General features: G+C 39.1%; 1 non-coding gene and 1 pseudogene across 1 annotated transcript; both read right to left on the bottom strand.

Moving 5' to 3' along the window:
* Positions 1-848: 848 nt before the first annotated feature.
* LOC118485303 lies at positions 849-955 on the bottom strand. The gene has a single exon (XR_004875607.1). It is a non-coding gene; the product is annotated as a small nucleolar RNA R71 (small nucleolar RNA).
* A 6143-nt stretch (positions 956-7098) lies between these two features.
* On the bottom strand, positions 7099-12745 carry LOC110907691 (annotated as a pseudogene).
* Positions 12746-23081: the final 10336 nt, after the last annotated feature.

The raw sequence follows: 23081 nt of genomic DNA, 5'->3' as shown, positions 1-23081 counted from the left end.
TAGGAATCAACGGCCTAATCATATTTTTATTTTTCTTTAATTTTCTAGGATTTTTCTTAGATTTTCAGCTTCTGCAGAGCTCAGCACGGGGCCGTGCCTGGTCGGACACGGGCCGTGCTCAGCAACGTTACTGGCAGTCTTTGTTTTTCAAGTTACAGAAGGCTGACCACGGGGCCGTGCCGGTGCAACACGGGGCCGTGTCCAACTTCCAGTAACTGGGATCTGAAAAACAATCACTGTAATTCCGACCACGGGGCCGTGTTCGCTCAACACGGGGCCGTGGTGAACCTTCTGACCAACGTTCTTTTCTGTTTTTATTGCAGGACTTGGAACCCGACGCCATCCTCACGTAGTGTATGAGCTCCAGTTCCAATAAAGACATAAAGGAACCGCTAGAAGAACCCGAACGCTTTCTCAGAAAAAGGTTAAAAGCCAAAAACCAAGAGAAGGTTTCGGGTGATCCACCCCCAATGGCGGACCAACGTACCCTTATGGATTATCTACGGCCCACCATAGGTAATCTAGGCGCCGCTATCAATGCTCCGAATGTTGAAGCCAATAACTTCGAACTTCGACCGCATTTGATACAAATGCTCCAAAACTCCGCAACCTTCCACGGGCTTGCGGACGAGGATCCTCATCTACATATAACTAATTTCTTAGAAATATGTGATACCTTTCGGATCAATGGAGCATCAAACGACGCCATCCGCCTCCGTATGTTTCCATTCTCACTAAAAGACCGAGCGAAAGCTTGGCTCAACACCCTCCCAGCTGGATCGGTAAACACCTGGGATGAACTAGCCCAAAAGTTTCTTTATAAGTATTTCCCTCCTTCTAAAACTGCTAAATTAATGGCTGAAATTAATACATACTCACAAGAGGACGGGGAATCCTTATATGAAACTTGGGAAAGGTTCAAGGAGCTATTACGTAAGTGTCCCCATCACGGCCTCGCAATATGGCAACAAGTATCCACTTTCTACAATGGATTGTTGCCACACACTAGGCAGACACTTGATTCTAGCTCCGGGGGACTTTTAGGTAATCGACGCCCACACGAAATATATAATCAGATTGAGGAAATTGCTCAAACCAATTTTCAATGGCACACTCCCCGGGGAAATAAGTCTATTGCCCCGGGCGCCCATAAGGTCGACGAGAGCACCTCTTTACAAGCCCAAATCGAGGCCCTTTCTTCAAAAATAAAAAAATTAGAAATGACAAAACAGTCTCGGTTATGGCTTGTGAAGGGTGTGGTGGGTCACATGAAAATTGGAGTTGCATGAAAGAAACGGACGATCAACAAGAAATGGTAAACTACATTGATAATAGACCTAGGCCGTCGGGTCCTCCAACGGGAACTTACAACCAAGGATGGCGAAACCACCCAAACCTTGGTTGGAGGGAAACCGGCAATAGTAGTAACCAACAAACCCAACGAACAAACTTTCAGCAATCAAGAAATGAGTCACAAAAATTTCACTCAACAACAAGGTGGACGAGAAAGGCTCGAAGATACTATATCTCGCCTCGTCTCCGACACCGATAAGAAAAACTCGGAAAGATTTCTACAATTAGAATCTAATTTTAGGAATCAACAAGCTAGCATTCAAAACATAGAAAAACAAATAAATCAACTAGCACAAAATTTTTCCGAGAGACCACAAGGCGCATTACCTAGCAATACCGAAACAAACCCAAAGGCGCAAGTTCACCTCATCACACTACGAAACCGCACCGTGGGGCCTGCAGAAGTACCTCCACCAACGGAAGAAGCAATGCCAACACATCTGCAGGAAAAGAACTCTCCCCCATCACCAGAGCCTACCAAGGCTCCTCGAGTTCCGTACCCCGGTAGGTTAATTCGTCAAAAGACCAATGAGCAATTCGCAAAATTCGAAAGTCTGTTAAAACAATTGCATGTCAATATTCCTTTTATCGAAGTCCTAACCCAAATGCCCAAATACTCTAAATTTATGAGGGACTTCCTTACACATAAAAAGAAAATTGAAAATTTGCAATTAGTTAATTTAGGCGAAGAATGCTCTGCCCTCGTACTCAATAAACTACCCCAAAAGAAAATCGATCCCGGGAGTTTCACGATTCCATGCTCAATAGGGGAATCACCCATTCGCAATGCCTTGGCCGACTTAGGGGCTAGCATTAACCTCATGCCCTCATCGATGTTCAAAAGGCTTGGCTTGGGAACCACGAGCCCTACAAAAATAAGCATACAACTAGCTGATCGATCAGTCAAGTTCCCACAAGGTGTCATCGAGAATGTCTTGGTTAGGGTAAGCAGATTCGTTTATCCAGTTGACTTTGTCATACTCGACATGGAGGAAGACACCGAGGTCCCCCTTATCCTAGGGAGACCCTTCCTTGCCACAGCACAAGCAGTGGTAGACATGAATGACGGGACACTGACTTTGAGGTATGGGGACGATGAGGTGAAGTTCGGAGTTGGGAAGAAAATAGAAGACGACGACCCAGTCAATTACATGAAGGTTATTGATTCAAGCTTGGATGCCGCTCTCCGACGGTGTAACTTGGGAAGCAAGGCACTCCACTCAGAAGATATATAACCAGGAATCGGGTCTAGCCAAGGACCCTTATAAACGTGGCGCACCACGGAGGCATTCCGCGGATCTATCCTTAGTTTAGTCTAATCTTTTAGTTTTTGCAGAATAAAACACACTCATGGTGGTAATGGATGAAAAAGGGAACGAGAAAAATGGAACCATGCACGAAGAACAGAGCAACCCGACAAAAATCTCCATCACAGAAGGCTCAACACGGGCCGTGCCCAACCAACACGGCCCCGTGCTGAGCCCCTGCAGAAAATCACCCAGTTCAGGTAACTGGACACGGGCCGTGTTCAGCGGACACGCCCCCGTGTCCAGGCTTCTGTTTCAATTCTGTAATTTTTGTTACTGGCACTTGACCACGGGGCCGTGCCCGGTGAACACGGGGCCGTGTCCAGGATGCCAGTAACATAAATCTTTGCTTTTTAACCCACTTTTATACATTCTAATCAACCAAAAACATTATTTTTGGACACATTGAGGACAATGTGTAATTTAAGTGTGGGGGGGATGCTAAAACACTTGAAATTTTGCAAAATCCTAAACACAAGCCTTACACAAAACTCTATTGGAACCGCTAAACACCCCGAATTTTTTTCAAAAACTTTTTCATTTTTTTATTTACTTATCTTAGTTTAAGTTGGGAATAACAAGTTCTAAAAAATTTATATTTTTATAAGTTTACAACCGATAGTGTCGTGATAAAAAAAAAAAGGAACCAACATAAGAAAATTATGAAACGGTATAACAAGTCTAGTTAAAAATTCGATTATATATGCTTGGTCACATTAAAAACCCATTCCCACAAAAGTGAGTTTTGAGCCTTTATTGAGCATAAAAATACACATATTTAGATTAAATGCTCATTTTTCGTTTCTTGTGTGAATAGCCGCTCGGTCCTTACAAATCTAGAACTTGCCACGACGATACATTCCCGGTCCTTACCAACTTAAACCCAAGTAAGTAAATGATGGAGGCATTAGGACTAACCATTTTTTCTTTCAAAACCATTATTTTTCATTTTTTTTACCTACCCAAAATCCCCCTAGATAACCCCTTTGAGCCTAAACCTTTCATTTCATTACCCCAAAACCCTTTTTACCCACCAAAAACCTTTTTATTTTTTTTTAGTAACAAGTTCGCTTTTTCGTAAACATCACCTTTTTATGTGACGATTGAAAAAAAAAATGATGATGAAGTCAAAAACAAACAAAAGCTATAAAAGCTTGTTTGGAGAAATACTTCAAAATAAAAAGTCACTAAAAACAAGGTACTTCACGAAAACCGACGCTTGTTACGATTTTCGCCCTTTTTACTAACCACTGACCAACCACCCACCTTTAAACCCAAGCCTCCACCCAAAAAGTCCTCTTGATATTCACAAAGGTAAAAAGTTAAAAAGGAGGAGGATTGATTGCTTGGCAAGCCTATGGAAGACGTAAGTTCCGTGCCGCTCTCGAGTGATTCACTAAAATATACACCTTCGGCCGAGTGTTGAGTGATCTCCCGTGAGGTATGTGAACTTGTATATAAATGGAATTTTAATAAGGCATGCTATGCCCAAATAAGTAATTTATCTTATGAAAAGTTCAAAATAAATCATAACGAATAGGATTGTAAATAAATAAAAATAAAACCTATAAAAACCTTGGATTCCCGACACTCTAGGACAAGCTAAAAAAACTTCTCTTCTACCTATTCCATTTGGGAGTGTAAGCCACATTTAAAGAGTTTTGCTTGAGGACAAGCAAAAGTTCAAGTGTGGGGGTATTTGATGTGTGTAAAATGCAACATATAAAACACATCAATTAAGGCATAAAACTAACCCTTTTTAAGTACTAATGTTGGAAAAATAGTGTTTTTGTCTTCCTTTTGTATTTTCAGGATGAAATGAGCTCAAAATCACAAAAGAAGCAAAAAGACTACTAATTCTACCATAAATACAAGAAAAGGAACAAAAGTGGACTGCCCGGACCCTCAACGGCACCTCCCAAGGCAAAGAAGAAGAAACAGAGTCTGAACACGCCCCGTGTCCAGCGAACACGGGGGCGTGCCCAGGAAGCAGCAGAAAAGACAAACCAGTAGAAGCTTCCATTGCCCACCACGGGGCCGTGTCCAGCGAGCACGGGGGCGTGGTGAAAGTACAGCAGTCGCATTAATTGTAATTCGCAATTACAATTAATGAAGAGAGAGAGTGTCAGGCGGGCACGGGGCCGTGTCCAGCGGACACGGGGCCGTGTCCAGCCTTCTGTTCAGCCTATAAATAGAGGAGCTTGGCTTCATTCTCTCTCATCCCTTGGCACACCACCTCTCTCACACCTCATCCACCACCCACCACCACCATAACACCATCATCCACCACCATCATCCATTGTCCATCGTAGAGTGTGTGAGTCGTCTCGGGATCCAAGATTGATCGTAAGAGTTCTTGACAATCAAGGCCATGTTTGCCTAAGTCTCTTACATCACTTGGTGAAGACAAGTGTTTAGTATAATACTTTTTATTTTTAATCTTTTGCACTTTTTATTTGGTTTTGTATTAATGACTTTAATAACTAGTTACTTATGTTGAAGGTGATCTTTCCTTATCGTTTGTCCGTGGTGTCTTGGCATTATTTTACTGTCTATATAAAATAAAAGATTTTCACCATTCATATCTCCACGGTCTATATGGAGGTATGTTGGCTACCTGGTCGGGGGTTAAGGGAACGGTTTGGTAAGGGTCTTGCCCTTGTTCAGCGTTTAGAGGTCCTGCTTGGGACCTGGGTCAAATTTAGTAGGATCTTCTTCAATGCCCATAGGTATTGGATGGCGGGGATCCAAACTCTTTGACCCCCTCATAAGTTAACTACTATTAATACTATAACCCGACTATTTAGGACTGTATCCCTGCTGACTCAGACTACTTAGCCGAGGGTAACGTCACCACCAAAAGCGGGGCCTACCATAATTTGCATTAATAACTTAATTCATTATCTTTCAATAATCCGACCCTTTAGGATTGTATCCTTGCTGACTCAAACTACTGGGTTGAGGGTAACGTCGCCTTCAAAAGAGGGGCCTACTACAATAACTAAGATAATCTCTTAAATAAGTGCAAAAGTGCGAAAATAATCAAAGGTTATACTAATACACGTGTCGGATCCAAGTGATTCATCTTGTCTATCTGTTTTTATTTTATTTTTATTTTTCAGCATTTAGTTAGTTTTTATTTTTCTTAGTTTAAAACATTTTTCTAACTTTTTGATTTGATTAGACGTTGAGGATAAACCGGTGTTAAAAGCTCTTGTGTCCTTGAACGACCTCGGTATCTTACCAACACTATACTACGTCCACGATGGGTGCACTTGCCCATATGTGTGTTTAGTGTTAGTGAATATCGTGTTTTATAAATTTAAAACTTGGCTAAAAGTGTAAAAAGGGCTTAAATATATATCAAAAATAATAACACACTTCACGCACATCAATTAGCCCACATTTCGTCGAGCAACAATGTGATTTTTGAGGTCATGATGGAGGTGAATTCGGGAATGAAAGCACCAAATGATAGAAGCCGATTCGAGATGGCTAATCTCCCAAGAGACCCGTAGAGTGGGTTAGGCTCCAAAGAACATAGATGAGAGAACAAGACAATAATAACTTTGATCTAATTTTTCTTCCCCTTTCAAAGTGCATCATACATGAATTTAAATATGCAAAACTAATCTAATAACTACCTAGTAAGTAACAACATGCATGCAGTAAACAAAGGAACATGGGAAACATGGGTATCATGCAAGTAAACGTGGGTTTGGTTGCTGATGTGTTATGAACGTATCAGGTGGTTCTGCGACTCGGAAAGGAGAACGGGTGCTTCGAGGTCTTGTAGGACAAGCGGCAGTAGGAAAGAAGTAGCCGCCACCATGGCTTTGGCCGTGGCGAAGGCTAGGGTTTCCATATGAGATCTTCAGCGATTCAAATCAGTTTTCGGCAGCTATGATTCCGGAAAGTTTCTCGGTTAACCATTCCTCTTCTGGACCTCTAAATCTAGCTTAGATCTCTTTGTTTCCATCTACCAGTATTGGGCCCTGAAATGAAAGTTCGATTGTTGGTATGTTGCAAGTTTGTAGAAGGTTGTATGGGGGCAACGAGTTTGAACGGAACAGAAATTAGAACATGCGTAGTGGGCGTTATTTTTTCAAAATTTGCCACCAAACACGCCCAATCACGCCCCCTCCCCACCCCCATGGGCATTATTGGGCGTTACTGATCAATTCCCCCCACCCCCCCCCCAAGGCGTTTTTTAAACAACGCTTTGTCCAAATCTCAATCACCAATCACATTTAATTTTCCTTTTTCTTGGCCAATAGCTTTTTTTTGTTGGGTTTTTTTTATTTTTATTAAATTCTCTACACCCTTTTAACATAATACCCACATCCTCACTACACCCATTTTAAAAAAACGCCCAATAATGCCCCTTGCTGACTGCACTGCCATATGGCGGAAAACGCCCAAGGGTAGGGGCATTATTCACCCCTACCGGTCTCTAGGGTGGGACTGCCGATTTCCTTTCAGTTTCTTCTCTATTGATGTTTATCCGCTGCAATAAGTACGCTTTATTTAGTCGCAATGAAAAAAAGATCATAAGATTTGGACACAGTTTGTTCTGGGTCAAATCACCTCCCTTAATGATATCCTCTGATGATGTATCTAGACACAATTTATTTGATCCATTGTTTTTTCTATGGCCAGTGCACCAAGATACACTTGCGGTTGCTTATTGAAATGCCACAAGATTTCAACAAAGGCTCAGTACATAATCGTTGCGATTTAGAGCTTGAAAATGCACAAAGCAAGCATGTTTTTCAAAGATAGAAGAAAGGAACCTAAGCTTACTCGATGATATCACTTTTAAGTTTAGGAGTCTTACATCGCTCAGAACCCTCATTCTTTCTTGAGGTTTTTGCCTAGATTTCTCCGCCAGAGAGGCTCGCTGCATTGTATTGAGTGATTTCGTGTAGCGTTGTAACGAGACCAATGTACAGAACTGCAAATAACCAATAAATAGTTAAAAAAATCATTCATCAAAAACAACCCAATTTATTAAACAAATGAAGCCGCATTTTTGTTCCTCGATGGGAAGGAATATTGGCGTTTTGGGCTTCCCAACATTGATACACGGTAAATCTCCAGAATAACGCAGGTCCATTTTGCGATAATTCACGAAATAATCGTATACAGTCATTTCCATCGTCTCAAATTCACCATTCTCATCTTTCATCTGTTGCCTCAATGAAAACCTGAAAAGGTCAACCACTTAACTAGAGCCCTTGTTTTTGTACCATAAAATCAATACACACGAATGAGAAAAAAAAATACACAGCTGCTGGTTGCAGGGCTTCTCACTCAAGCCAGTTATCTTATACTCGGTGTTAGTCTCATTGTTTTTAACCCTAAGGTTCTTCAGGGTACGCTTTGCCTGTCAACAGTAGACTTTATATGGATAGTAAGATGACTGAAAAACAGCACACAATGATGGAACTGGAATTGTGAATTGTTTATTACCTTTGCCCAGTCAACAGAATAGGGATCTTTGACATTTTGGTTGGCAATCAGAAAATCGACCACTGGTCCAGGTTGGATAATCATTGTAGTAGATACATCTGATAACCGATGAATCACATGGTCCTATTTTATGGTTTAAATATCTGAAAAGTACAGAGTCAGCAAAAGTTACCAATGTTGAGGGATAGACCACCCTGAGATGTACGGAAACTTGAATGGAACCCACGGCACCAAGCACACCGCCTCCAACATCAGCAAAATTCTTCACATCGTTATGGAAAAACGATTGGCGAACAAGCAGGTAGCCCCTGGTTTCAGATTAAATAAGTTATACAGCAGGCATCTTAAATAAATTAATTGTATACAGTGATTTAGGGCCGTTCAAACCGCTCGCTGCTCGTCGCTCACTCGACGCTCGTTCGAAAATTGCTCGGAAAATGCTCGTTCGATTTGACGCTCGGTTGTAAATGAGCCGTTCTGCTCGGTTCGGTTTGTAAACGAGCCAAGCATTAGCAAAGGTCTGCTCGGCTCGGTTCGGTTCGAATTATTATTTTTAATTAGTACATACATATACATATACATATACATAAACACATACATATATAAACATGTATATACACATATATACACACAAATATAAATTAAATTTATAGTTTTATATATAGCACTCTATTATATTGTGGTCCACTATATACAAATTTACAACTACATCTATTCGTACTAGCCCAATCACGGCAATAAAAATATTAATATCAAATCTAAAAGTTAAACCCTAAACCGATAAACGACAGTCTGCTCATCGCCTCAATGTTTCATGCCGTTACCCTAAGTCGATCGTTTCCGGCTGTCAACGTCATTGTTCGTGCAATATGACCATCGCCTCGTCGGCCACAACATTGTTATTCATAAGAAAAATATATGCCATGAACTGTGCCTGTTTTTAAAGAAATAAAAACTTGAGATCTAACATTGTCACTATCTCTCTCAACAAATTACTGTTGTCCAAATCGCTCGAACTTCGCTCGACGCTCGCTCGGAATATTTACTGCTCGGAAACTGCTCGCTTGATTTGAGGCTCGGTTTTAAATGAGCCGCTCCGCTCAGTTCGGATTGTAAACAAGCCAAGCACGAGCAAAGGTCCGCTCGGTTCGGCTCGGCTCGTGAACAGCCCTAACAGTGATCAAGACACTAGATATTCATTATGTTTAACATACTTATTTCAGCGATCAAGACACTAGATATTCTTTATGTTTAACATACTTATTTTCATGTTTAACACACTAATTATTCATTAGAACTGTGAGAAAAAAGCTTCATGACTTCATTTTCACCCACAGAAATCACTTGGATTGATATGAGCGGCGCATTCTTTTCTTGTCAGCGTCATTATCAGGGCTTGCATTTCCGTTCCTGAATATTCAAACCCATAAAAGTTAAAACCGATAACAACTAGATTTAAACTATTGCATTCCCAATGTTACTATCAAAATGTACCTGGTGGAATTCATACTATCAAATACAACAGTGAACTCGAGTTTGTTTCTAGGAAGCGCACCGATAGTAAACAAACTCTTCTCTCCATCGTAAGCAAACTCTTTTCCATCCAGTTCAGATTTGTACGTTTCATGAACTTTATCAATCACCTTTCGGCCCACGCCTTTAGCATCTACAGGACGGCCATCTTCATAGAAAAGGGCCACCTGTTTGGTAAGGTTAAAGAAATTAAATAAAATCAACCCTTAGACTAGTAAAATATTATTTGCATAACAACATACAAATTATTTAAGGGGTAAAGTTCTTGTACAAATAATCTTAACATACTAAACATACAAATTGAAGGAAAACTCAACAAGACAAGGTGGCATTTTTGTAATTATCAATAACTATCAAAGTTACTCTACAAATATACCTAAAAAAACCTAACCACTCCCCCCACCCCCAAAAAAAACCTAAACCCCCCCCCACACCCCCCAAAAACCTTAAAAAAAACTAACCCCCCCCCACCCCCAAAAACCTAAAAAAAACCTAACCCCCCCCCCCCACTCCCAAAAACCTAAAAAAAACCTAACCCCCCCCCCCCCCCCCCACCCCCCACCACCCAAGCTAAAATGCTAAAAACTAAACCCCCCAAAAAACCTAAAAAAATCTAAAAAAATAAAAAAAAACACACAAATTATTTTATTTTATTTTTTTAACATTTTTTTTTTTAAATCGCTACTTTTAGTAGCAGCCAAAAAAAATTTTTTTTTTTTTTTTTTTGCTAACGAAATGTAGCGATTTTTTAATAAAAAATGTTAAAAAAAAATTGTATTTTTTTAGGTATTTTTTGTTGTAACTTTGATAGTTGGTGGTAATTACAAAAATGTCACCTTGTCTTTTTGGGTTTTCCTTCAATTTGTATGTTTAGTATGTTAAGATTATTTGTATTTGATCTTTTGCCATTATTTAAGTTGTATTCAACCAATTGCGCAAATTCAAAAAAATATTAGAGATTGGTACTTTTATCACCGGTCAACGTTAGTCAACTGTGTTTTTCCAATACATTGCAGATTTTAATTATATTAGAATGAAACTGGCCAACTAGCCAAAGTGATTAAAATGATGACGACTACCAAAACCAAGATCACTAACTTCAAGTAATAATAAGGCCACACAGATGCATTGATACTAAGAGAATGAAAGACATACACTGTAGTGGAAAAAGTGTCCGTCAACGTTCGACACGTTGACTTTGTGGATCTTCGGGTCAATAACATGCTGATAAAAGACATAGCAACTTAGATATTTACGCTATGAAAGTAGCCTGATTTGAGATATTTTCACTAAACCCAAACTGACCCGAAGCAATATTACTTTTTTTTTTCAAATCGACATGTTTGACTTGAACCCATTCCGACCCGGCATGTAGCCGACCCGACATGACCGAGCCTTTTGCCAGCTCTAACTAAGATATGTAAGCGTTGTAATCCACTTTTTATTTATTAATAATCAAGTCGATAGTGACAATGTTTTAATAATCACATTTTCTTGTTCGTGTGTTCTTTTATTGGTGTGTAGAAGTACTTGAAAATTATTATTAAATTAAGATTTGTAAGACTCATGTCATAGATAGAACACACCGAATAAGAAAACTAACATACATGATATACAATACATCGCGAGGGCGAGGGGATTGATATACTAACAAAAAAACGAGTATCACAATGTAAATTTATGGATAAGTTAATATTTCAAATATGGGGTCTGTCAAAGTTGTCCAAACTTACGGAGAAGATTGGTGGTGGCAATGGATTATTCTTTTCATATTATTGGGTTGGTTTGCAAATGGTTTTTTTTTTTTCTTTTACACTGCTGAGAATCATTGAGTTGAATTTTGAAATGGTTATTAATTATAAACTATAGGTCCATATCTGATGAGACAATTCTACTTGGTAATCTTTTTAATACATTTATTATATATAAAATTGCACCTTTCGTGGTTGTTGAACTTCAATAATTGAAATACCTATGTATGTCATGTTATTGATGGTCGTGTTGTTATGGTTAGAAATATACGTGGCTAAATGGGTTGGGTTGGGTAACGAGTTAGAGGATTATATCTCCATTTCATATATTTATATTTTCATTTCATGCATTTATACCTCAATTTCATATGTTTATAAGCAAAACTTTTAGCCTAAGTTTGGTTTTTACAATTAACAAAAATTAAATGAACCAAACCAAAAACTGTCAATCTAACCGAATAAACCGAAATGATTAACCGAAAACCGATTTGTTAATATAATAGACTAACTGATTGCTTTGGTTTCGGCTTCGGTTGAGGATAATAACCGAACCATGCACAACACAATGAAATGGATTACCCGATTACTTCGCTTTTGATGTACATCTCTCACAATGATGGTACAGTAAATATTATATGAATAAGAAAACTACCAGAAACGAGTATCACAATGGATAATAATAAAGCATGACATAACAACATACTCAAAGTTTTATATAAATATTATACTTTTTAACCTTTTTCGCTTAAAAATAGAGTAAATTACAAGTTTTGTCCTTTATGTTAACACCATTTTTCAGGCGGTGTACTTTGTCGCAAAAGTTGACGAATTTTGTCCTTAGTGTTTTAAAATCGTGCACGTTATGTCCTTTAGCACTAACCCAGTTAGATTTTTTTGTTAAATCAGATTACACAAGGGTATTTTAGTCTATTTACCCACTTATTTAGTAGTATTTAAAAACTAAAACAAAATATTTTAAAAAATTATCACCACCACCACCACCCGCCAACCCACTACCACCATCGGCTCTCTCTCTCTCCCCTTCACCCACCACCTCCATCACCATAACCACCTTCATCCACCACCGCCACAACTACTTTCTCTCTACCAGACTACCACCACCGTCTCCACCATCACCGCCCCCACTGGAACCCTAACCCCAACCTGCAACAACCCAAATCAGCAACCAACACCATTAAACCCATCACCCCATCCACTATCACACCCCGCCACCGTATCCACCATCACCACCCCCACTAGAAACCTAACCCCAAGAACCTTCAAACCACTAGCAACCACCACTATTAAACCAACTACCCTATCCACCATCATAACCCGCCATTGTCTCCACCATCACCACCCCACCGAAACCCTAATCCTAACAACCTGCAAACATCCTAAATCACCAACCACCACCACCAAATCCACCATCACCTGCCACCACATCCACCTTCATAACCCGCCATCGTCACCATCCACAACCGCACAACCGTCACCATCTACCACCCACCACCACTAAACCCACCATCTACCATCTCAGATTTGGATTATGTGTGATAGAGAGAGAGAATAAAATGTGTGATATATAGAGAGAGAGAACAGAAAGGTAGAGAGAGAAGAAAGAGAGGGAGTTTAGAGAGAGAGCGCAATGGTTTTATTTTATTTATATATATTTATTTTTTATCTTTTATACAAATAGTCTCTTGATATAATGTAGTTACTCAATAGTCCCTAGGAAGGTGAAATGACAAGAATACCCTCATATGCAAGGCACACGACCAGATTTAACTAAAAAATCTAACTAGGTTAGGGCTAAAGGGCATAACGTGCATGATTTTGAAACGTCAAGGACAAAACTCGTCAACTTTTGCGTCAAAGGACACCGCCTGAAAATTGGTGTTAACATAAAGGACAAAACTTGTAATTTACTCTAAAAAATATTATACTTTTTAACCTTTTTAACCTTTAACCAAAACGATACAGGCGTACTATACACTAAATTACGAAGTGATTGATAAACTAACTATAAACAACCCCGTACATAGCCCTAAACTCACCAACCTCAGTGATATATTTTCCGCCGCATCACACGGGTAAATGACTTGTGTATATATATATATACACACACACACACACATAGGAATTAATCTCAATTAAACTAGTAATAAACAAAACATTAATCTTGTCATAACCAACAAATTAATCTTGTTATAAACAAGATAATTAATCTATTCTTAATCTCAAACTAAATAGATTTAACTCGTCATCAAAACTGTCATTCATGACATGAAACCGTCAGACATTAACTCACTGGCACGTAGACTAGTTTGACTGGTCGCTTGCGTGCGCAGGTGAACCCGCACCAAGGCTACGCTCAAAACGTGCGTCTTCAGGCCACACGACGTCAAGACTAGTACCGACGTGTCGCGTCATATGGAATTTGTGCGCCCACTGATGAATACTAACGCCATTCGAAAGTCGCCACCTGGTCACGTGCCTTCAATACCCGTGCATCATGCCATGGCACCCGCCTACGCCACCCAAGAGTGCGCCATAAGCGGACTCGCCATCTATCTGACCAAAAATACAAAGGCGGCTCTCAAGTGGCTTTGCGCAGTACAATGTGCGCCATCAAAGTGCCACATTGCGCATATCGCCCACGTCACACGTGTGTGAGTTAAGGTGCTACACCTTTTAGGGTCCCCACTAGTGTTTATCTTTAAAGGAAACAATATACAAGGAGTGTTCCTCCTTATAAACCACTTCAAGTTTTATCATCCCTCCTTTGTGGGACAAGTTAACAAAGCTCAATCCATTTTTCTCATCTTTGGTTGTTCCAACATTACAACTTCAAGCTTCAAAAAATAATCAAATTGCCAGATAAGCACGACCGTGCATGGCTATGGGCACAGTCATGCATATCACAGCAGTACAAGTCAACCAAAAAACTTTGGTCAACAAAAGTTGAAGTTGGGTTACAAAAGTCCACGATATGCGGAGGCACGACCATGTATCACCTAGGCATGCCCGTGCATGAAAAAGACAAAGAATAGAGGCTTCAACATCCGACAAGAGTGACAAATTTTGAAGCCCCGTCTGGACACTTGTCCATGCACAGTCGTGCATCCCTAGCCCGTGTCTATAACTGAAAAACAATAAAGGCGGCAGCAAAAGGACAAAGAGAACTACGGGCTGTGTAACACCTCGTAAATTCGTGTCGAGTTATATAACGACATTTGTCCATACTCTCAATTATGTCTATTAAATTGGACGAGAGGGACTAATTTTGACCAACTTTTGAAAGTTTGAATGTAGAAGGACTAAAGGCGTCAACATGCTAAATTTAAGGCCTCTGAGTGACCCTTTGCGGACCGTATAGCTTTAAGCTTACGGACCGCAAGCATGTTTAATTTTGGTTCCTGATGATCGTATACGGACTGCAAGAGCCTATCGCTTGCGGTCCGTAAGGGGTTTAAATTCAGTGTGCGCCTCATTAGCTTACGGACCGTAAGCCAGAAGGCCATATGGTTCGTAAAGGACTGCAGTGTCAGAATTTTGTTTGGAGGCCAAGAAACTCTGTCCTTGTGCCACCTTTCTCGCACCATGCCACCTCCTAGCTGCTTCTAACACGTCCTTTGACACTTGGGATGATCATATAACATCCTTAACACCTGTAATGATCTCCTTACAACCTCTTCTACTATAAATAGGAACCTAACTCAACTTTCATACTTGCACCATTTCTTCATTTCTTCTCTACTTGTTCTCTGGAAGTTCCTGATTATATAGGAGCATCCCTCTGAGTTCCAAACGTTCTAAGGATCACTTGTAAGTGTTCCTTTCCAGTTCTTTTCGTTTTTATAGGCTTTTATAAGCCAAAAGTCAAGCAAATTGACTTTTTCTTTGACTTTAGGTTTATACCATTATGGTCCAGCCATTGTTCGAATCGAACATGGCTACGTGATCGTAATAAGGTAGGTTTTAATCCCTCAAAAGGGCACCTCCTGGAAATCATGTTTAGTTGGTCAAATGACGGGTCAAAGTTAAGTTAAATAAAAAGTCAAAGGACAGATTTTCGGAAAACTTATAAAATGAACTTGTAATTGTTCTAACTCATTTTTTAACACTAAATCAGTTGGTAATTAATATTAGAACATGTATGAATATGTTCAGTCCGTCATTTCCAGTTTATGTGTCGGTTCGCAACCGAAAGTCGAGCAATTTGACTTCTGCTTTGACTTTCGATTCTGACCCGATTTAGCAACATTAGCTACTGATTATTAGTTGCATTATGATCATATTAAAGTGTAGAATAACCCTCTGTGGTTCTGCTACTTGATCATAATCAGATTTTGAGTTTTTACACAAGTTCTTATAATATGCCTATTTATGACCAAAATGCCCTTTTGTACAAAACTTGGTTTTAATCAATGATGAACTTGTAAAGCTACTGATATGTTATTATAATTAACCTGTTTTGGTAAAATGAACATGTTCATAATAACCTGAGTTCTACTACAAGTTCATAAATTATGTTATATTATGACTAAAATGCCCTTAAGGTGTGTAGTTTATTTTTAAACCATAATTATCATACAAAATTTATAATCTACTGATGTCATAACATAATTAAAGTATTTTTGGCAAAATGAACTTGCTCATAACATAAGTTTTTATGCAAGTTCTTATAATTGACACATAATGACTAAAATGCCCTTATGGTGCATATTTTGGTTTTAAACTATAATGATCTTATAACCTTGATTAGCTACTGACTTGGTAGCATATTTAAAGTATTTTGGCATATGGAACTTGTTTATAGCTCATCCGATCACTCGATAACACCTATGCGTGTACGGTTAAGCTTATGTAACTAGTTTACTTAAGTTTACCGAAACGGGTCAAATCTTTTCAAATTCATTTCAAATTCCAGAATGTATATAGTTTTCCCATATTATACAAGTCTTAGTACTTACTTGTAGGGGTTAAACTACATTCTATCCGATCATCGCTTAATGAAGCGTCTCGTACCGTTTTCATTAATTTGAGTTAACTGGTCCAAGTCTATGACTTGAATAGGACCCGTTAACATTCTAATTGGTTATTATACCATTCATTCCAGACTAAGGCATTCCAGTAGATTGAAACCAAGCATAGTTAATTGATAACGGTTGTGCTTATTATATTTTCTTGCATTGTAAGAACTTGTTTAAGCCACATAAATACTCTTAACCTATTTTCCCTATACGGGCTTGGGATACGGTAAATTATTACCGCTTAGTCGGGTATGGGATCATATATCGGATTGTGACTAGAAATCCGCATAACCCGTTTTAATTTGTTTTGTCTAATAACTTAAACATTGGAGGTTAACCCGACCGTGTCCTGGATATCCTCGGCTCATTTAAATTGCTAATGGCCATGACTTAAGCACGGGGTGTAGGCATACAGCCGACAGATGCTAATGCTATTATAAAATGTTTTCTACCCATATTGGGGATACCCCTTTGTGGGTTAAAAGTGGCGTGTCGGTTAATCATGTTATCGGTTCTGTACCGGGCCCCATATGTATTGACAGACATGTAAAACTGTATACAAGATCATTATTATTGTCCCAAGTTATTTATAAAATTACATGTGCCTTGTGCACTTAAAACAATTTTGAAATATTTTCAAAATGTGTCGGTTATTTGTATTTACCAGTGTAAACTGACGTATCTTCAAAAGACTAAGTGACAGGTTACAAGGTTACGAAATAGGTTGGAAGTGCCGGTAATGCTTAAGAGGAATTTGCAACTCCTTTGCATAAGAAGCCTATTAGTTTGTTATCTCATTTTGTAAATTTACGATCCGCATGTGGATCTTTGATACGATATCCGTCTGTATAATACTTTAAACACTTGGACATTTATATTGTAATAATTTAAATCCAAGGCTTCCGCTGTGCTATCTTGTGTATTTGATATCAATCTCGTCACGTATACCCCAACCGGGCCCACCGGGCGTTGTTGAAATATCAGGGTGTGATAGGTTGTCAGGCAAAAGGACCATGCACGGTCGTGCATGTCTGTATTACGTTTCAGAAGATAACGGTTATGCATGGTCATGCGCCATTTGGGCATGGTCATGCCTATTCCACTGTTGGAGAAAGGCTTCATAAAGCTTTTCATATGGGACAAAAAGCAAGGAAACAAAAGGGGACAAGAGTACACAAAGGACAATGGCTTGTCTCCCCAAGGACATGAGCTTCTAGATAGCCTTGGCCTCCAAGCCAAAATCCTGTTATAAATAAAGGCCATGGATTCCCTATTTCAACTCATCCCTTCATTCCCTTGAATTCTAGAATTCCATCACCCCAAAGGGGGCTCTCTAGCCCCCAAAATCACCCTTTAGAGTTTAGGGATCACTCTAAGAAATCACTTGTAATAGCTTAGTTTGAGAAAGAGCGAACTTGTAATCATCAACCTTCATTTAGTTGTTTGATTCATACACTTAATTCACCATGGTCTTTCCCATTGTCATTGTTTGTGGACAAGTTATTATCGCCATACTTGGCTAAACTTCTTTTGTTGCTTGGGTTGTAGATGAAACTTGGTATGACTTAAATATTTAAACTTTGATAAAGTGGTGTGTTATGTCTTTGATAGTTCTTTTTACCCTTCTTCTTCGTTAATGAGGCTTGTGATTTGGTTTTGATCTTTGATCTTGTGGGTGTTCTTGATCAAATTAGTGGTCTAAAGCCTATTAGTAAACTCACGGTGTGTAGCAACCCATATACTAGTAGGGAAATCCCATTTTGGTAGAGGCAGGCCCATTTGTGGAAACACATATTGTGATTAACCCTCACTTATCAAGGATGTCATTGTTGGCATGCACGGTTTATATGTCAAGCTTCAATAATAAGCCAAAACTTTGTTATGCGACTTGTCTAACCTGATCTATATGTTAGCTTTGGCGCACACCAAGAGTTGGTGAACCTGTGTTAAAATCTATAAGTCTTTATATATATTTTATTATTATAACATCACCCGTTAAATAAAGATCAATCATCTCAACCAATCACAACTGTCATTAGCAACCTATATTGTCACACCTCGATTTCCACGTGTCTCACCGGTGGGCCCGGTGGGGGATTATCGTGACGTAGTTGGCAACAATATAGTCAAACCACACAATATATGAATGCACAGCGGAAGCATAAAGATAATTATATTTCAACCATTGTTTGCAATATCAAAGTATTACGAATAGTCGAAAATGTATCCACAGGGGATCAAATAAAATATAAGTTTTGTTCAACAGACGAAGGCATCTTAAGCTTGCGAGACTCTTTATGATGCTAAGGAGAATATCCAGCCAATTACGCATAGTACCTGCATTTAGTCTTTTTGGGAAAATACGTCAGTTTATACTGGTAAATACATTCAACCGACACTTTTGTAAAATGTTTATTAAAATTGATTTGAATGCACAAGGCACAAACTCTTTTATAACTCGGGAGAATTATTTAAATATATAATCTTGTGAACGAATTACATGTTCCTTATGCGTTCAGTAGCCCAGATCAAGTCCGGGTTAAAGATCAATAGACACACCACAGCGACTATTTATGCACTGACAAGTGTACGCCTACACTCCGCGCTTAGGTCGTGGCCATTTCGTAAAATGATGCCAGGGATATCCGGGACATGGTCATTAACCCCCCAAAGGCTTTTAAGTAACAAGACTGTTTAAACGAGCCGATCAAATTTATTCAATTACCCACTCAATCGGTGGAGAATTTGATGCCCGATCAAGCGGTATACTATGTACCGTAACCCAAGCCCGTATAACGGAAAATAAGTTAAAAGTATTTACCTTTGCAAGTATAAATCCTTAATCGAAATAAATTGCAGATAGCTTTTACCGGTCTCCTATTCTGGAACGAAGGTTTAAAATAACCTATTAGAATCCTAACGGGTCTTTAATTTAGCCGTAGCTTAGACCGGTCAGTTTCAACGGATAGTTACGGTTTAATCGCGTGAGAGGCGAAAACCGGGAATGGAATGTGATTTTGACCCAACAAGTTTGAAGACTTGTTTTATATGGGTATAATAATCACACTCTGGATTTTGGGGTCAAAACAATATGGTTTGACCCGTTTCGGCTAGTTTATGTAAACTAGTTACATAAGCCGAACCGTGCGCGCAAAAAGGCGTAACGGGTAACCGTAAGAGTCCTACACTTGTTTCCTGAGTCAATACACTTTAAAGAGGTTGTGGTATCAGTAGGATACCTTCCATAATGCCCGTAACGAGTTTAAATCCATTTTATGCCCCGTAGGGGTATTTCGGTCTTTTTAAAGATTATAAAAGAGGTTTCGGAGTTCTACAGGAAATCTGAGTTTCCCGAACAGTTTATAAAGTCCAAAATACTCTATTTATTGTTTAAAATCAGTAGCAACTGGAATCGGGTCAAAAGACCTTGTAGAACTCAAGTTATGGCCGAAAAGGGTATATTCGTTATTTATCGAACCGTTGCCATAACCGCAGGTTATGAACAGGTTAAAAATAATTAAAAATCTTTAAAAATCCCAAAATATTATTTTACATCAGTGTGTAACAGATTTGGTGTCGAAATCCGGGTTTAGATAGGCGTTATGCTAATTGCGCTATTAAATTACTAAAGTTTCCGAAATTTGCGCTATTTAGCATAACTCCTATTCTGGACCTTGGATTGACGTGAAATTTCAGGTACATGCTTAGAAATCAGTAACCACGGTTATGGTCCTTTCACATGTCCGAAATTCTCGTTTTAGATTAAAAAGGGCGTTACGGTCAACTTTTAAGCATTTAACGGAAAGGTGTAAAAGACTCGGACAAACAACGAACCGGTCACAGAGGGTTATACCATCATGTAACCTGATCCTAAGAGGGTCCTAAGGCATATCTAAATCATACTTTAACGGGTCAGAACTGAAGTCAATGCAAAAGTCAAAGCTTTGCGACTTTCGGCTCCGAACCGGGTCAAAACAGTAAATGGTCGGATCAAACAAGCTTAGACTAGTTAATATACTTATTATCATGTTTTATGAGTGTTTAAACAGGTTACACATCATCTACATTACTGATTATGCATTAAATCGCAAAATGGCATTTCTGTTGACTTTTTCTAAGCACGTTTGACTCGACATTTGGACTAGTTAGAGTGGGAATTAGAGGGTGCCCTTTTAGGGGTTTAATGCCCACATGATTACCAACATATAACTACCTTTGATTCGACAAACCACTGGACCATTTGTGATTTATCGCAAAGTCAATCGTTAATTATGACGGATTGACTTTTAAGCTAAACTAAGCAAAAACAAAGCCACAAAAGGCTAGGCACACTTACAGAAGCTTGGTGCACGACTATGGATGTTAGGAGAATGCTTGAGAGCTCCAGAAATGATCAGAAGTGCAAGAGAAAGGTGTGAGGAATTGTTGCCACAATGTGGCCTTTTATAGGCAATGAAGATGCATAGGATCATCACAACAAGGCCTACAAGTGTCCCTTGATGATCAACAACTGTCCCTTAGTGCTAGGGAGTGATTAGGGGTCGCCCATATCTCTGGAAAATCTTTACATTAATGATTTACCGTTTACAACAGCCAACAGCCAACAGCCAACTTTCTGTCGCTGGGCGTCGCTTACGGACCGTATGGCATGGCCCTTGCGGTCCGTAAGCCTTTGGTGGAAACAAGTTTACCCTTTCACCCCCTTACGGTCCGTAAGGCAGGACCCTTACGGTCCATAAGCGCTTAACAGAGGCAAAAAAATTTAACCTTTCATGATTTGAATGGTCAACTACAATACATGATTTTTGAATCTGGAACAAGTCAGTATAAGGCCCTTTTTAACCCATGCTTGGTCAGTTATCATAATGAATCATGGGTTTGCACAAGGATGGGCTTTATGAACAATTATTTGTATGGCATTATTTTCTTAGGATTCAAATTAGCAATTTGGACATCCTTGGTTAATAGTAATTACCGGATTAAGACATATTAGATGCTTATTAATTATGCTTAGGGTCTTGGGATTTATAATGAAGATGTCGCTCAGAGGTAAAATTAACATGTCGACATGTTCAAAAATCCTATCGTACATTTTAGTTACATCCGGGTTTACAATACTTTTGTCGTAAGCGACACGTGTCATTTATTTATTGGACACAAAATTCCGAGGTGTTACATATATGGAGCACCATAACATATCTTTAGAGGATAGAACCCATAAGTAGGGATCATTGTTACACCCCCAAATTACCACCTGCAGGATTATACCGCGAGGCGTGTGACGTCCCCGGATCTAGCCACTAATCATGTCGAACTAATAGTAAACAATGTAAAACGCAAACATCATGTCCAACATGAATAGTGTATTTCAAATTAAACGTTTCAAAACAAGGTATGTGTTCAGCGGAAGCATAAGTAATTGTTGAAACAACCAAAATCATATCGTTTAGAAAACATAAGCATAACATTAAATGTTTCATCAAGCATCATGCCCCATGACACACCTAGCTCCTCAGACTACAAGTTCCAATCCACTGATGTACCTAACGACCTGCAAGCATGCAGAAAAGTGTGTCAGCATAAAGTTGGCGAGTTCACTGTTTTGTTCAACGTAAATAGTGTAAATGTTTAGCATTAAAGACATGTCAAGAACTAATAAACTCGATACCGATATGACTGATATGTTTGTTGTGCCCTCATCAACATCTATCAGCATTGATCAAAATGTTTAAGGTCCTTAGTTCACGCCCGGCTCCCAGCATGGTGTGAGGTTTGTCAAACCTAATAGCGTTATCAACTAATACCCCGTTACCTCCCAGGAAACTAGCTCGGTAATAAGTAGGGACTTACATGATAGAGATTGAGTTTATTAACTGACATCAAAATTAAACTACAACATTTATAAAAAGTATTCCTCCCAGGAATAATAGGTTGTCCCCCTAGGTTGCATGCTTGTGAAAGAGTAGTGAACTTACCTTAGTTTGCTCGGTATGTGTTACCGTGCTTCTACGCGTTAATAAAATGTTAGGTCCGTTACACGCGACCTAATGTACAATATCGTGTAAGTACGTATACGAGTAGGGTTTGCAATACCCTAAGTGTCCAAACAACTCAATGTCTAATGTAATCAGCTTAATAAGTTCAACATACAGTAACACACAGCACACAGTAGATTTTCTCTAGTTGGTGACTTGTTAGTGATTTTAAGGAACACAAACATCAAGTAACTCATACATGTATAAAACACGTATCTCGGACTCCGAACACATCATCAAACATACATATATAAACTCGGAACTACATGTTGATAATTTGGAACCAAGTGTGTGAAACTCGAACAATTAAACATGTATTACAAGTAATTCGGAAGTCTTGTGTGTGTATTCGGATATTGACAAAAACTCAGAACATATAACCTACTCATAACATATCAACAACTCGGATCCATCTTTATAATTTTTCCAAAACTCGGACTCCCTAATGTCAACATAAACCCGGACCCCCTTTTATAGAGGTGTGCATGGGTCGGTTTGGGTCGGTTTTGACCTAAAACCATAACCATAACTGCGATGTCCGTTAATGGATAACCATAACCAAAACCAATCGGTTATGGTGGTTATGGTTATTCG

This window comes from Helianthus annuus, chromosome 12 (genome assembly GCF_002127325.2).
Source record: "Helianthus annuus cultivar XRQ/B chromosome 12, HanXRQr2.0-SUNRISE, whole genome shotgun sequence".
NCBI lineage: Eukaryota > Viridiplantae > Streptophyta > Magnoliopsida > Asterales > Asteraceae > Helianthus > Helianthus annuus.
Note: the sequence above shows the minus strand (reverse complement) of the source record. Positions and strands in the feature narration are given on the sequence as shown.